Raw genomic sequence first — 17,274 nt, 5'->3', positions numbered from 1 at the left:
CTAAATGTTGAGCGAGCGAGGGAAGCGCCGTTTCCACGTCACCGATTCGCCCTGGGGTCACCTAATTGGAAGCCTTTGCATGTAATGCGACGTTCTAACGCCTCTCACATATTTATGTGCTGATTTACTTTTTAATGTTTCTTTTATTTGCAGATTTTTTTTTTTTTTTGCCCGCCTCATAATTTATCCTTCTCTTTTTACTTCCCTCTTGTGTCCCTTTCTCTCTTCGCTTGGCACGTATGGATGTGTTTCTCAGCAATTCTCTGTGTTGTGGTTTCTGAGGATCTGTGCGGAAATGCTTTTAAGCCCATGCATTGTGTACGGGTATTCCCGTTATCATGCAGGCATCTGCAAACTTTCGACACACTGCGATGTCTTATGTGATGATTCTGGAAGACAATGAGCGATGAGAAGACAAGATTTGCAAGATTTATTGCTGAAAGTTTATTTTCTTCTGATGTATGTGGATCGTGCTTTATTCCGACCCCGCCTAAAATATACTGTACACAGATTGAACATGTATATATTATATACAATAATAATTGTACATACAAACAGATCAACAAACTGTTTGATAAACTATATCATATTTTTTGCATTATTATATAGATAGTTTTAAATAAACACTTTCTGTATGGACATATCCAAAATTTTATTTTTTTAAGATTGATATTTTTTCCTTTACTTAGGTTAATAATTAGTTTAAATAAATAAAATAAATTCAAAAATAAATAGTTTTTTTGAATATTTAATCATTTACTTTAATAATTTTGTTCATCATGTTTTGTGTATAATAAAATAATTATCTTAGCTTTTTTAAAAATAATATCTGTTTAAATAATGTTTTCCCTATTTTATTTAAACCCCAAAATCCCAGAACTATATGGATCCTAAATCGATGGATTTACGGATTTAAATTTTTTAGTTATTCATTTATTAATTTTGCTGAGATCATTCGGCTTTGCTTGCTTTGCTAAGTTTTCAGATAGCAATGGAATTACTTGCTCACCTTGACATCATAGCATTTGATATTGTTTTTGTATAATTCTCAACATTACTTTTGTGACAAACACAATCAAGTTAATAACAAAGTTATAAACACGTTTTGCTTTTTTTGTATGAGTTGCAGTTAAATGGGTTTTTTTTTCAAATGTTTTTTCCCCCCAAAACATTTGCCAAGCAACACATTTCCATACCCAACTATCTTTTTACAACCCATTTACTTGTGGTCTTCTCTGCAACATGTTGGTTAAATCCGAAACACTTCCTGGAATTCTGAAATCGCCTAAAGCGTCCAAATTAAACATTTCTATATTTTATATGTTAAGTGATATAATCTTTGAAACATCTTCAGTTAAATCTAAAACTATTAAGTTTCTCTTTCAGTGAATCAGTAGTTGAAAAGCTACTGTATAAGGCATTCCTAATATTCTTGGGGACACCAAAAACATTCCTTTTTTTCCTATTTTTTTATTTTTTTATGCAAACTCCTAATTATCCAATGTACACGTCCTGTACAGGAACTCCTAAAGAACCCTTTTTACTCAGAGTTTTGGGACAGTGGAAGATGTGGGGTGGGGTGGGGTTGTGGGTTAGTGTTGGGTGAGATGAGGTGGAGCATCGCATGGGGGTGGGGCAGTCATAAATATTGGAGTCTGTAGGGAGACAGAGGGTGTAAAATGGAGAGGCTTGTCTGGATCAGGAGACCTGGCCATGTCATGTACCTCAGTCATTTTTCTTCTGCGCTTAGAACTCAGTCAGGGGTTTAATTGGAATCTAGACTTCAAAGCAGCTCTGTACCGCTCCTGCCTGTGTCCACTCTCCTGTCTCACCTCCTGTCTTACCTCCTGTCTCACATTATACATGCCGGTCATTACTCACATCGCAGTCGTTTCAGGTAGGATTTGTGCGCCGCATCCAGACCAGCTGCAGGGTAACAATAACAATTTGAGAAAAAAGACGACGAGTTCTAGATTCTGGTTGGAGGTGATTTACAGTGAGTTCCATTATTAGGCAACTAGAACATTAGAGCAGCTACATAACGTATTGTTTCTATAGTAACAGTTCAAACAGTTGGAGTTAGAAACCACAAACTTCAGTGTGTGAGTGTGTGATTGTTCATACAATGAAGTGAGAAGAGCCTCCAGGAATAAAAAGGAGTTTATTTTTTGTGCTTGCTCGCTGACATGTCAAGCTGTCGTTAATCTGTGATGAATAAATAAATCAATAAATCAATAAATAAATAAATAAATAACGAGACTGGTGAGAAATTGACTGTTTATAGCTGCTATAATCTGAATGTGAGAACAGGAACGTATTTTCCAACATTAAAGGTCATTATAACTGGATAAGAAGGATAATATGTCACTCTATAATAAGTAAAATAGCAAAACAAAAATCTCAGGTTATTGACAAAGTATTATATGTTTGAGCCACTCATATAACATATGAGCCACTTGTGTTAAATATGAGCCATGTACGGACCACTTGGGTCACGCACAGGCAACTTGGGTCACATATGAGCCAGTGGGGTCATATCCGAGCTATATACGAGCTGTTTATAGGCCATTTAGGTCACACATGTGCAAATTGGGTCACATATGAGTCACTTGGGTCACATGACCAATGTTTGAGCCATTGGCGGGATCTTAAATCATGTATGAGCCATGTACCGACCATTTGGGTAACATATGAGCCACTTGGGTCACGTATAAGCCATGTATGGACCACTTGGGTCACATATGAGCTACTTAAATCACACATGAGCCACTTGGGTCATGTATGGGAAGTTTGGGTCACACATGAGCCAATCGGGTCATGTATGAGCCAAACTGCTCAGAAATGAGTCGTGTATGAGCTGTAAATTAGCCACTTGGGTCACATGTGAGCCATGTACTGTATATACCACGTATAAGCCACTTGCCTCATGTATTAGCCTTGCATGAACCATGAGCCATATACGAGTCATGTACAGTAGTGTGCAAAACGTCTTAGCCGCATGCAAATAACTGCTGCAGAGCAAAAATGTCTTAAAAAATGTTCTTGAAACAAAGTCAGTAGTTGGTGTGACGAGCTGTCCCTTGAAATATAGTCGGAGGACTTTGTCACACCTGCTCCTTTTTTCATGCAGCAAAAACTAGTTGTTTATTTATTTTTTGGTCTAAAAAGTGCTTTTTCAAGAGTCAAATTTTATTTGTTACATACACAGTCATACACAGTACGATATGTAGGCTAGTGAAATGCTTATACGACCGCCAGTGACCTTAAAAAGAGAATTAAAGCTTATAATAAGAAATAAATATAAATAAAAGAAATACGATAGAAAAATTTAATTGAACTAGGATAAAAATAGAAATAAAAATAGAAATATGCTGTACATAAAAATAGAAATTAAAATAGAAATATACTGTACATAAAAATAGAAATTAAAATAGAAATATACTGTACAATAGAACATTTAGGAAGTTTTGAGATTTGTTGAAAGAAAGATGGTGTGCAAATATGCATTAAAAAGTGTCTTATTAAGGTGCCGATTTTACATAATATTCTGCTTCCTTTCCTGGCCTACAGGTATTTTCCTGTGAATGAATTAATTTATTAATTAATCTTTTTATTTGAAATGTTCTGACTCAATAATGAAGTCATAAAATAAACCTGTACAACAAAAATTGTTCCAAAGGAAAACTCAAAATCAGCCACTTTGCTCACATATAACTATTTACCTGAGTTGTATGAGCTTTGAATGAGCCACTTGGGTCACACATGAGCCGTGTATTGGTCATGTATGGGCCACTCGGGCCACATGTAAGCGATGTTTGCACCAAATGTCTCTTTAAAATCAAAATCTTTTTTTTTTTAGTAGGAGTTAAAAATCTAATAAATTTTCCCCTTTCCCACACGTACAACATTTTACTTTAGCATTTAATTCCAAGAACACACTTTCCTTGTGTGCCACCACCCCCGGTTCTCACACTTTTTATTTTTGGCTAATTGGCTGAATTATCAACATAACTTCAGGAGTGAGCAGAGGAAAGTCAAGTTGGTAATAGGTCTAAGAAAAAAAAAAAAGCGAGGGTGAGAAAATTGTCTATAGTATAATTAATGGCAGGACTCGAGTGCTCGAGGTAGAGCTGATAAACAGTAATATATGCACCACTATAATTAAGGACTTTTTTCCCTTTTTTTTTAAGCTTGAGTCGTCACAGGGCTTGTTAGCACTCCAGTGGAGACATTTCTGAAACTATACCTGGAATTTAATATGTTTCAAAGACATAATTATAGGTAGGAATAAGAGGAGGCTATTTTCAGACCTCTAACAAATCATTTTTTCCCATTATACACGGTAAAGGTGTTAATGATGCCTTGTCTTTTTGATTTGGCTGCATGAATTATGAAACGGCCGTGTTATGTGAAGTGCAGGTAATGGGTGAATTTCAATCTTAAAGAAGAGGAACTGAAAGAAACAAAGAAGAGATACTCTATTTAGACTTTCCCATATTTCCTTGTTAGGGAATAACGTACATGAATGTAAATGAATAATGGTGAAGTTATCATAAGGAGCCATGTTAAAATCGTTGATGAATTTTTGTGGTGCATTAGACTTGTACATTTTGGTTTTCCAGAATTTTGGACAAAGAAAGAGTTTTCAGAAATACATTAAGTCATATCTACAACCTTTGAGCTTCCTAACAGAAACTTAAATGTTTCATTTTTAGAGTTTACCCTTTATAAGGCTCTTGGAAATAAGAAATAAATCAAAATTCCAAAACTTTCCCCAAGATGTTTTTTTTTTTTTTTTACAATAATTTTTTTCTTTTGTTATAAAAAAAAAAATCATTGTTTTGATCTTTATGTGGCACAGGTCAGTAAAGTGACGTTTGAGCGCTACCATGAGCCCTGTGTTATGCCAACAGTAAAGCATCCTGAAACCATCCATGTGTGCGGTTGCTTCTCAGCCAAGGGAGAGGGCTCACTCACAATTTTACTTAAGAACACAAAGAACGGTACAAACACATCCTCCAAGAGGAACTTCTCCCAACCATCCAAGAAGATTTTGGTGATAAACAATCCCTTTTCCAGGTAAAAACCGATAACTCAGTGGCTCGGGGAACAAAACATTTTTCGGCCCATGGCCAGGAAACTCCTTAGACCTGAATCCTTAAGAGGCGGGTGGACAAACAAAAACCCAGAAAGTCTAAGCATTGATAACGCAAGAATGGGCTGTGCCATCAGTCAGGATGTGGCCCAGAAGTTGATTGACAGCATGCCAGGGTGAATCGCAGAGGTTTGAAAAAGAAGGACCAACACTGCACTCTATGCATAAAATTGACAATAATAGCCTTCGACACTTGTGAAATGTTTGTAATTATACTTTAGTATACCAGAGTAACATCTGGCACACATATATATATATATATATATATACACACACAAAGCTTATAGCACTGTTTTGTGTTAATGTTTAGATAAAGAGCTTTACAGTATCCCTGATATTCCTGTTTTACTGCCCACATAAAGGTTCTAGACTCACACTTTCTCTACGGTGTTATTTTCCTTTTTAGTCATTTATATACACATATGCTACACAGCATTCCTAGATTTAATCGTACAAATCAAGATGTGTAACAGGGGCGTAAAAAAGAACCTTCATTAGAAAAATGTCAAGCCTTCCTCCAGCAGGAAGCTGTCTCAAAGAAACGCGGCACACACTTTTCTTTATTTCACTCTCACACACATCGCATCACTCAATTCCATTCACTTTTATCAAAAATGAAAACGCAGGGACCCCCAATCACTGAGCTGAAAAATAGGAGGGGGGGGGGGGGGGGGCACAATAGTGGAGGTGTAAAGAGCTCTCGCTTGGGGTAAAAGGAGGAGAAGAGAGGGTTTTTTTTTTTTTAAGATGGATGATAATTACTTCAGAGCTTAGTGGTGGGCCTTCATGCCTAAGAGTTAGAGTCTGTCTGTCTGGTGTGATAAAGTAAAGCTTCATACGTGAGCATCATACAGTACGAGACTTTATAAACATGCATAATACAGTCTATTGGTGCATTAGGCTTCATAGGCATGTATGGCGTGTTTGGAACATTTTAATAGCTTGTACGATGCTTTCCGAACATTTATTTTAAAGTTTTTGAGTGTGTATATGTGTCTAGAATCATGTATAATACTTTTGAACAAGTATGAATATGGATAGGTGTGTTATGAACATGTACAAGCATAAACAAGACTTTATGAAAGTTTATGAGCATCTACAGTACAGGAATCTAAGAGAGACTACTGTACGAGTGTGAGTGTGTCTGTGAAAATTTCAGAGACTGTATGGGCACTTGAGAATATCTTTAGGTGTGTATGGGAGTCTATGAGCGTGCATGAGTGTCTATAAGCATGTGTAAGACTTCATGGCGTGTATCCGAGTCTATGAGTGTATAGGAGAATTTAAGAGAGCCATTTGAGCATCTCAGTGGCTATGAGTGTGTCGGAGACTGCAAGAACATTTATGGATATCTGTAAAGTGTGCACATGAAGGTGTCTATACTGAAGGTGTTCATAGGAGCTTATGAGCATGTATGAGGGTCTGTGAATATGGATGACTGTTTATGAGCACCTTTGATACTTTCTGGTTATGTATGAAAGTCATTGGTTGTGTATGACAACTTATGAGCGCATCCTAGTGTCTGTGAATATGCTTGACTGTCTGTGAGCACATATGAGACTTTATGAATATGTATGAAGGTCTATAGACATATACACAAGAGACTATGAGCATGTATGGGAGTTTCTGATTATGTAAGTGTCAATGTAATAGTCCATATGTGCCTATGTGCCTATGATAGTCTATAGCACAAGCATTTATCAACATGTATATATGTGTGTGTCTATACTATAGGGTACACTTGCTCATCAGCCCTGTGCTATTAAAAATATAAACAAAAGAAAGAAATATTTCAAATCTTCGCTCATGAATTGATTTTCCTAGTATTATAAGTGCTCAGAAGTTTACTTCTGTCCAAATTAGAGGAATAATATCCCTGAAGAAGGGGGAAAGTGTGTTCTAAGAAGCTGCATGGAACTAATTTGCTTCTTGTTTTTCCTTCTTTTTTTTCACGGCTAAACCTTCAGAGAAATATTTCTAATGTTTCCGAATATTTTCAGCTCTCTTTTCGTCTTTCCTTTCTTTTTATCCGTTCCCTCCTCTTTCTCGTGACACGAGTTATTTATGAAATTCTCCAAGCGGCTTATGGTTGATGATAAGAGGCAGCGTGGAGAAGCATGGCCGACTAATATCATTAGAATAAGAGGAGGCCTGGTGTACAGAGTGTTAGCGAGAACAGACGCTCTGGAAATGAACTTGATGGCTTCCTCCTGCATCTCTCGCTCTCGCCTGACAGCAGATGGATTGCCGGATACAAAGCGAGCCTCCCGTTGCCACGTCCTCTGATTTAAATGTCACTTTTGAAATAAAAAAGGTATCGCTCCAGCGTGGCTCTGATAGACATTAGTCGGGGAGAAAGAGTGTTTGAGTGGCAAACCTTGTCTTGCGAATGGGAATGAATGGTGGGAATAAAACCCGCGCTGGAGACGCTCAGTGAGAAACGGATGATTATTACACATCTCGGTGATAAACTGATAGCTTTGCAATAATGCCATATCTTTGATATTGTTCAGTGATGTTAGGGGAAACTTTTCAGCAGCACGCAAAGAGCATCGCTAACTAGGAAATGACTTCAAAACATAAAAACGCCTTTGTATTTTCTTCTCAAAGGGGCGCATGTTAATCTTTGTAATAAACATTTGATCTTTATGAGCATCTGAGATTTCTGAGAAATCTGAGCCGAGTTTTCTATTGACATGGTTTCCTACGTTACCCACAAACCTGCTAAATGGGGCAGTAAGATTTAACTCTTTTTCATCTCTTTGTAGGTTGTCTCATCTCCTGATTAGTTACCAAAGCTTCATCTTTTACACTAATTGTGCTTGTTATCTCGTACTTCACTAACCAGCTGAGTTGAATCCCTGACGTAGCATATATTGTCACGTGTGCATCCTAAAAATTCTGGAAGTAAGCGTTAAAGCTGCGTGGAACTGCTGAGGAGCGCCAAGCATTAACGATAAAGACAAAATCCAAATAATTGACTAAATGAAGCAGGTTAAAAAGACAGCAGGCACCGCTTGTTCTTTTAACATGAATCGTTCAACCATCAGCACGATTCTAAAGAACGAGGACATGATCAAGGAACATGTTAGTTTTGTAATGTGAATAGCCAATTGTGTTGGTATCCTAGCACCTAGACAATGTTTGCTGGACTTATGAACGAATTGGACTTACGGACAAGCTCTCAAAATGGAACTCGTTTGTATTTTGAGGACTTAAGATTTATTACAGGGTAATGATGAGGTGGAAGAAGACATTTTTGAGAGCTGACAGTGAAACCTGCCTGTTATATTTGATGTCCAAAAACTTTTGGGTTATAAAGATGGCACGATACTGTAATTGCGCTAGCAATAACAACGTGGCATCACATCAATGTGAGATACATGCTTTCAGAGGAATGAGATTTCCTTAAACGTGAGTGTATGTTTAGGAATAAATGGCACTTTCTTTTAAAGGAAAGGCTGTCAAATACTGTATGTCTCACTATCTTTTGCATTCTTCAGCTCCTTCTTTCATTCTTTAAATCCTTCTACCCCCCCCCCCCCCCCCCCCCCCCGATCGTGTTCAAACTGTGAATAAAGTTGAATAACAGCATGAAGATGTGGAGGGAAAAATCCTGCGTAAATAAATCCTGCCTGATTTAGTTGCATATTTCTAATATTGTGAGTACCATTAACAGTAAAATAAAAGTAATCAGTAAAAACTGATAAAATATATTTCTTGGGTGTTGGGACAAATTCTGTGTTTGATTTCGATTTCGATTCAGTGCTGCATGGAAATGTGAAACGTCTAAAGCGGTGGAAGGTAACTGAGTACACTTACTTTGTTACTGTACTTAAATATATATTCCATGTGTCTGTACTTTACTTGGGTAGTTATAGTACTTATTAGTGGATACTTTTTACTTTTACTTCACTATATACCACAACAAATATCTGTACTTTCTACTTCACTGCATTTACTGTATTGCTTTATTTAACCAGAGTGGTTCTTAGTATTTGAAGCAGAAATGTCGCCACCTGCTGTCTATTATGCATAACTGCATGATTTGCCTTCCCTCTGTAAAATGGTAAATAATGTAGCAGGTGTTTGAAATCAGAAGCAGGGGTGGCTGGAGACACAGCACACCTACTGTACAGCCAGGAAGCAGAGAGAGAGAGAGAGAGAGAGAGAGAAACTCTTTCACTATGGCTTAAAAGCAATTATGAGCTAGTACAAGCTCAATATATTTGATAAACCTTTTTATTAATTTGCAGGTGAGCACTTTTGTACTTTTACTCAACTACAAATGTAAATGGAAGACTTCTCCTTTTACTTAAGTAATACTTTACCTGTGATACAGTATGTCTACTTTTACTCAACTACAGGATTTCTGTGATTCTTTTACTAAACTATGATTTTTATTTATTTATAGTTACATTTGATGTTCTGCAGACATTGCACGAGTGCGAGTGCTCAGTTACGTCATAAACGCTAAAAAAAGTAGGTCCTTTACCACCCTTTCTTTTTTTATTTAAGTAAATAAAACCAAAAAGTGAAAAAAAACTTTATATCCGACCATTACAAAACACTTACACCGGAGACTCCTTCTATTTAAAAAAATGTTCAATGATTGTTTACATTATATTATTTCACCAGATCAGACATTTTTTTCCAGATCAGACACTGTAAATTAGTCGTTACTATGGACACATTAATGTACTAGAATGATAAAATGTTTTAAATGTTTTATTTGTTTTTAGAATAACTTTCTTAATTAAAAAGGTTCATTACAGGTTTATGAAAGAACAAAACAATAATCAACCAAAAATAATCAAGTCCGCTTTGAGAAATACAAAAAAAAAAAAAAACAAACAATATATTATTTCAACATGCTGCAAAACTATACGGTGCTCGCTGTGTGTCTTCACAGGACGTCTAATGGCTTTGTTACGTGCATGATGGACTTCTGCTTTTAGTCCAGAACAGAAAATCTAATCTGGGAAGCTTCGGGGGCTTGGAGCGTGCTCGGATAAACACACATACGCACGTACACGCCGGCACCCGGGCGCACGTCCGCGCATCTGATTGGACGCTGTTTATTGTTAGCCTGTGGAGCCTGTGGAGCCTGTGGAGCGTGTGTGTGTGTGTGTGTGTGTGCTGCGCTGAGGGCAAATGTGTGAGGCTGGTATTGTTACCCCCTCATGTCATCTCCAGTCCCCTCCAGTCCCCTCCAGTCACCCCCTCCTCTCTCTCCAGAGCTTCATTGTCCTTCCTGCTAGCCACATTTGAACTTAATATTCCATGAAATAAGGCGGCCATCAAGCGGTTGTAATCGCACGAGGTGAACAGAAGTCATGAAATGATTCGCACCTCCAGCTCCTCCAGCTTGTCTTATATATTCTTTATGTTCTTTCTATTCGTATATATTTATATTATGTTTCCTTCTCTTGGTTTCCTCCTTTATTCTTCCTTCTGCTCGTCTCTCGGAGTGACTAACGCAGGGTCTTTTCACCAATCCCTGACAGCTTTTCAGACCCTTAATAGGCTGTTCATTTCCGAGCTCAGTGTGTTTCCTCTGCCTCGCCTTGTTGTGCAAGCTCACTCGCTTACTCCAGCTTCATTTTTTTTTTTAATATATATACACTCCTCTACCTCCCTCACCCGATCTCCTTTGGCTTCACGGTGTCGGGGTGATGCCGAGTGGAAGGTAATGTCAGGTATCTGCGGTGTCCTGTCAGAGACACTGCAGTGTCACGGCTAGGCCTGAAACTCTCTTCTCCTTCTTCTCCTTCTCCGACTCATCATGCTTTTTTGTCACCAGACTGAGCTGTACACCAATCTCGAGTAGATGCGGGATCCGATGTTGTACGCCGTGCCTCTGTAAATCGGAAAGACAGGATTGAAAGATTTCTAATAAACGTCTGCAGACTGATCTATCTATTAATTATCAACACTCACACACTCCACACACACACACACTCACAGGTCTTTTTTCATTTAACAGTAAAATGCTAAACTCCACTGTCTTTAGGACCCAGCTATCTTTAATTTAAAAATATCTTCAGTTTTAAAGAATTTAATTTTTCTTAAAATATAAAATTTTTCGAAAGGGCTAACAAAAGGAATTATTATTACTTTTATTATTTATTCATTTATTTTTATTTGCCTGTTTATTTATTTTTTCACCATTCCTTTCTTCCTTCTTCTTTCTTTCTTTCTTTCTTCAATTCTTTGTTACCTTCTTTTTAATTTCGTATTTTTTTTACTTTCCTTCTTTCTTTTTTCCCTCTTTATATATTATTCAAATATTTATTCCCTTTCTTTCTTTCCTTCTTCCTTCTTCTTTCATTCAATCGCTCCCTTTCTTCCTTTGTTCCTTCCTTCTCTCTTTCTTTCTTCTTTTTTATTCTTTCTCTCTTGGAATATTGCACACTAAACCACATTATTATTATTATTATTATTATTATTATTATTATTATTATTATTATTATTATTTTATCACTGGTGTGTTTATAGTGTTTTAAAGCTTAGCATTAGATAAAACTGTGAGTTCTCATTTCTTCACATTTCAGACTGGGGAATCACAAAGTAACAAAATCAAGCCCAAACTGATTGAACCATAATGTTTTACCTTCATTACACTTGACTGATATTGTAACTGTGGATTAAGTGCATGGCGACCAAATACTAAAATTTACACCTAAATGGCTAACGGCATTCGCTTCATAAACCGTACCACAGTGCTGCACTTCAGTAGCTGCCTATCTGGGCTAATGTAGTTAAACAATAATACTGTGGACATAAAATGATTCTGTCTTATCCTACGCAGTACATCGAGCTGAGGATAAGGATGTGATGATGTCATGTGATTAAGCTTGTGATTGGCTCACAATGGCGATCGTATTTCAGCCGAATGTATGATACCTATGTGGCGAAATCACATCACGACGTCGTGTGAAATTAGGACCCACAGATCACCTTTCTCAAAACTGATCCAGGAACATCTTCAGCAGCTCCCTCCATTGCATCTTTGTGAATCGGGTGCTAAATATGATCTCGGATCAGGATTCATGCCTGAGAGATGTGCGCATGAAGAAGCAGACACGAAGGCAGACTAGCCGTCTCCCCGAGCCATCTGCGCTTAAAAGAGGCTCTCCTCTTTCACTGGTCTGTCTTTACAGGAACTCCTGAACTTGTTCCCTGAGCACTGCAGTGTGCTTATCAACTGAATCCACAACACTTCCCTCTGTGTTCACCCACTTCTTTAGAATAGTTTCAAATGCAGTGATATTCAAGTAATTAAAAACAATTATTATTATTTATATCAACCCATATTTTTCATACAAAGGTCAAAAATTTTGTTTGAATGGCAAATGCATTAAATGTGTGTTCACAGGCTGAAGAGAGAGGTTTGTCCGTCATCTCTCATCCCCGTGTGCTACAGAAATAACAATTAGAACAAATGATCGACTCATTCAATGTATCCAACGTCTTTTTTTTTTTTTCTTTTTTTTTTTGGTCAAATAAGAGAAAATTGCCAGGCTTGAATTAAGAGCGCGGCTTAAGGAAATATAATCAGTGGTCTCAAAATAGCGATTTTTCTTTTTTTTTTTTTTTTTGAAGGGGGAAATTATGACTGTAGTGCTGTTGAAAGCTAATTTTGAAATAATTACACAGGGCCGTTCTCATGACAGTTGGGAATAATTTGGTAATTGGCTTCGGGTTCCATAATTTCATCAAATGATTGTCATTATGTGTGTATAATCATATTTCTGGCGGTCAGAAGGCATTGAGGAATGTGGCGAGCCATGTGAGACTGTTTCAATCTCTGTGTTTTTTGTGGATTTTGGATTCTACTTCCTGTTACGTCCTTAATGTGTTCGCTATCAGAACATACCACATGCTGCAGTGCTCCACTCTTTTGCTCCATCACCATCACAGACCCTCCTCCTCCTCCTCCTCCTCACATGAGCGGTTCTGCTTTGTATTTCACTTCTGAATGGCTTTATATTTCCTCCATACTTTGATGCAGACTGATCTTTCAGCCATGATTGGCGGTGGTGGGTCTTATATCAATGCTTGAACACTACAATTCTTAAAACCTTTCATTTCAACATTTCAATATATCAACATTCTCGTCACCCACCATTCCAATTCTACAACACTTTAATCATCAAACAAACAAAGTTTTCCAACATTCCAAACGTTCAATATTCAAATCCTCCAACACACAACTTCAACCTCCAACATTTCAATTGTCCGATGTTTCAATCCTCCAACACTCTTATCATCCAAAATGTAAATATTTCAACACTGGGTTTTCTCAGGATACTCCTGTTTCCTCCAACAGTCCAAAGACATGCAGATTAAACTAACTGACGTTCCCAGATTGCGAGTAGTGTGTGAACGAGTGTGTGTCTGTGTGTGCCTTGAGATTGATTGGCATAGATAATAAGATGATGATAATGATGACGATATCAAATTTTTATTGTTTCAATCCTCCAACCTCCAAAATTCAAGTCCTCCCACACTTTAATCCTTCAAGATTTTAATTCGCTAAATCTCCATTGTTTCAAATCCCCAACACACTAACCCTCCAACATTCCAACTCTCCAACATCCCAATAGTTCAATCATCCAACACGCCAATTCTCCAACATTCCAATCATTCAACCCTTCAATCCTTTAACAATCCAATCCTTTAATTCTCTAACTCTCTAATTATTCACCACAACAATTATTTAACATTCCAATTATTTAATCCTTCAACACTGTGTGAATCCTTTAATACTCACATTTTTTGGTCCTCTAATATTTTGCTTGTCCAACACTCCAACAATCAACTTCTGTAACATTCCAGTATTCACCACACAACTATTAACAACAACTAACAAATAAAAAATAAAAAAACTCAAACACTCCAATACTTATTCATTCCAATGATTTATTCCTCCAAAATGTTTTATCTTGCAACATTCTCCAATTCTCCACCAACACACTTCAATTTTCCAACACTCCAATCAGTCACTACACCAATACTACATCATACCAATTATTTAATTCCTCACTAATTGTATAACTCCCTAACCCTCGGGCGCCTCAATTATTTATCACACAAATACTCCAAGATTTTAATTCTCTACATCTAAATAATCCTTGAATTCACTAACACACCAAGTTTCTCACAATTAAACCTTCAACATTCCAACACTTCAACACATCATCCAGTCAAACACTACAAGCTTTCAGTACTTCAATGCACTAATTCTCTACTTCATCAACACTTCACCCTTCCAACACTCCAGATATCTTCCAATTGTATAACATACAAACACTCCAGATATCTCATTCTGCCACACATCAGTCCTCCACTACCTCAAAATTACAACAATCCAATCCTTCACTACCTCTATCCTCCAACACACGACCCTCCAACAGTTTAATTATTCCCTACCCCAGTACTGTACTCTAATCTTCTCTCTAACAGTGCAAGCCACCCTCAACACTCTAATCCTCCAACACTTCAAACCTCAAATCCTCCAACGCTCCAATCCTGCAATCCTTAAGTCACCCAACACTGCAATCCTTCAACATTTCCCCACTTTCACTGGCAGTTGTCCTGCTGATCCGGGTCCCAGTAGCGTGAGAACAAGCCACTTTTCCTCAAACCGTTACGGTGTATCAGGAAATCAACACCATGTGCCAGATGCAGGTGTGCATTCTTCCTAACAGCCAGATGTTCAAAGCTATCGTCTGGAGCAGGATTTTTTAAAATTATTATTGCTATTATCATTTTTTGAAATTATTATTAATACTTCTATTATTATTTGTTATGCATTTTTAAAGGTTATTATGCATTATGGATGCAAATGAAAAAAAAAAAGAGAAAATCACGGAACCTTCCGAATTGTAAAAAATTGAGATAAAAAAAAAAAAACACAAAGCAGCATGCATGTCTCTGTGTGTGTGTCTGTGTGTGTGTGCGTGTGTGCGCGCGTGTGCGGGTGTGTATGTGTGTATGCTGATTTATAGTAGGGCCAGAGTGCGGGGCCCTGAAGGTGCACATGCAGTGCTTCAAACAGAGATTGCCGGTGGCCTGTGGTGTGATCGTTGACCCAAAGGTGAGGCGCTTAGTGATTTATCTCTCCCACTATCGCCTCATCTTCTCCTGTGCCATGGATCAGGCTGCTGCCGCGGGGCCGGCGGATGGGACGGCCTTTAAACCCATGACTGCACCCAAAACCTGCACGCTTGCCGCTTTGTGCAAACTTTTAACAGCTCAAGGCTTTTGTAGAGCAGATACACAAACACAAGCCTTTGACTCACATCAGAACACAGAGCTGGAGTCAAAAGTCGTCGGCATCATCACATCGCCGCTACGAGCCGGGCAGTGCATGACTTTACTTTACACATGTAATCTGATGAGTAATCTGATCAAAGGTAAATAAATGACGTTGATTTAACTTTGATTCGTTTTCTATAGCAGCAACTCTGACAGTAGTGCAGGATCATATTAATGCACGCCTTCTACTGTAATTCTTGCAGCAGATCCTCCACTGATAAGAAAACAGGTTAAATACAAGTTACACGCCATGACCTATATAAAGTTATAAACTATATCAAGCTCATTAATAAACTTTAAGAAAGAAAGCAAAAAAGAAACAAAGGTCTGTTTATAGCTTCTATAACAATCAACATCTGGAATTGTTTCATACAATAAAAAACGTAACTCACTCACTCACTCACTCATTGTCTATACCTTTTTATCCTGTATTAAGGGTCACAGGGGGCCTGGAGCCTATAAGGTTACAATGTAACCTTTTTTTTTTTTTTTTTATGAATGTATCTTGTAAGTGTCAGTAATTTGCTGTGATGTACGATGAATAAAACAAAACACACCACAATGTACTGTTATAGGAAAATAACCAGCACGTGACACTTCATCACACCAGCACGTTGTTGAGAAACACAGAGTGTTTTATTCCTTACATTTTCTCTCTTGGAGCCCCTGAGCTGTCTGAAGCTGAGTTCGCCTAATGAGGGACTGTCTTCTCAGCCGAGTGGATTCAGTGCCAAGCTGCAGAATCAGCCCAACAGCTTCATCTGTCCAGTGTGTGTGTGTGTGAGAGAGAGAGAGAGAGAGCAGGCATCTGTGTGTATGCCATGTGTGCAGAGCATGCTTCCTTTCCTAACATATTTCACCACTCGGGACTGCTCCTGACATCCCCCCCCTCCGGGATTCTTCCAAAGCAGATTTAGAGTGATTTTCAGTGCAATTATACCTGCCACTTCTGACCGCTAGAGTTGCCCTCGTCAGTGCTCATGTCTTCATGCCGAGGAGGCAGGCGGGCATGCAGGATTCTCCCTGGGTCTAGACATGAAGAGTGTTGCCCAACCTTAGACTCTCTTGTGCCAGACCAGGACCTCCGTCCGGTCACACCCAAATTCTGACTAACTTGCAGTTAGTGTAGACCGATAATTATCTCTTAGGCCGGCTTTTATCTTACGCATGTGTGTGTATACAGTATGTCCTCTCATGTAATTATACTATGAGGTAATACGAGTTTTACCATAAAAAAAAGGTGCTGTGTAACTGGTGAGGTGAATTATAGGCCTTGTTCTTTCCACTGTTTAATGAACGCCCTTGTTCCTCCTTCATGATTATAGAAATCTGCATTCAGTTCCTTGCTTTTCTTTTGCATGCTTATAGAACTGTAAAAGGTCAGGCTAAGGCAGGGCCAAAGGCGCAAAACTTCTTCCAGTGTTTTCTTTTCCCTGGATCTCTGACCTCTGACCCTTGACTCTGTCAATGATCCTGAACTCTTTCTCGAGCCATACGTATCACAACATACATCAATTTAACATACATCTCCAGCCAATAAAAAAAAAAACATGCATCCTGTCTCCATTTCTGCATCTCAGCTACACTGTGAGATAATGATCATGATGCTTTTTCTGCCGCAAAGCATTCTGGGAAGATGCAATCACACATGACCCTAGAGTTGTATGGGGGTGCTCCCTAGGATAGGAAGTGCACTTATAATTTTTTTTTGTTTAGGTTGGTCGGGTAGCTCAGTGGTTAAGGCATCGGACTACAAGGTGCCAGGTTCAAACCAACAAGCTGCTCCTTGAGCAAGG

The sequence above is a fragment of the Clarias gariepinus genome, chromosome 15 (assembly GCF_024256425.1).
Source record: "Clarias gariepinus isolate MV-2021 ecotype Netherlands chromosome 15, CGAR_prim_01v2, whole genome shotgun sequence".
In the NCBI taxonomy this organism is placed as follows: domain Eukaryota; kingdom Metazoa; phylum Chordata; class Actinopteri; order Siluriformes; family Clariidae; genus Clarias; species Clarias gariepinus.
This window is presented reverse-complemented; position numbering follows the sequence as displayed.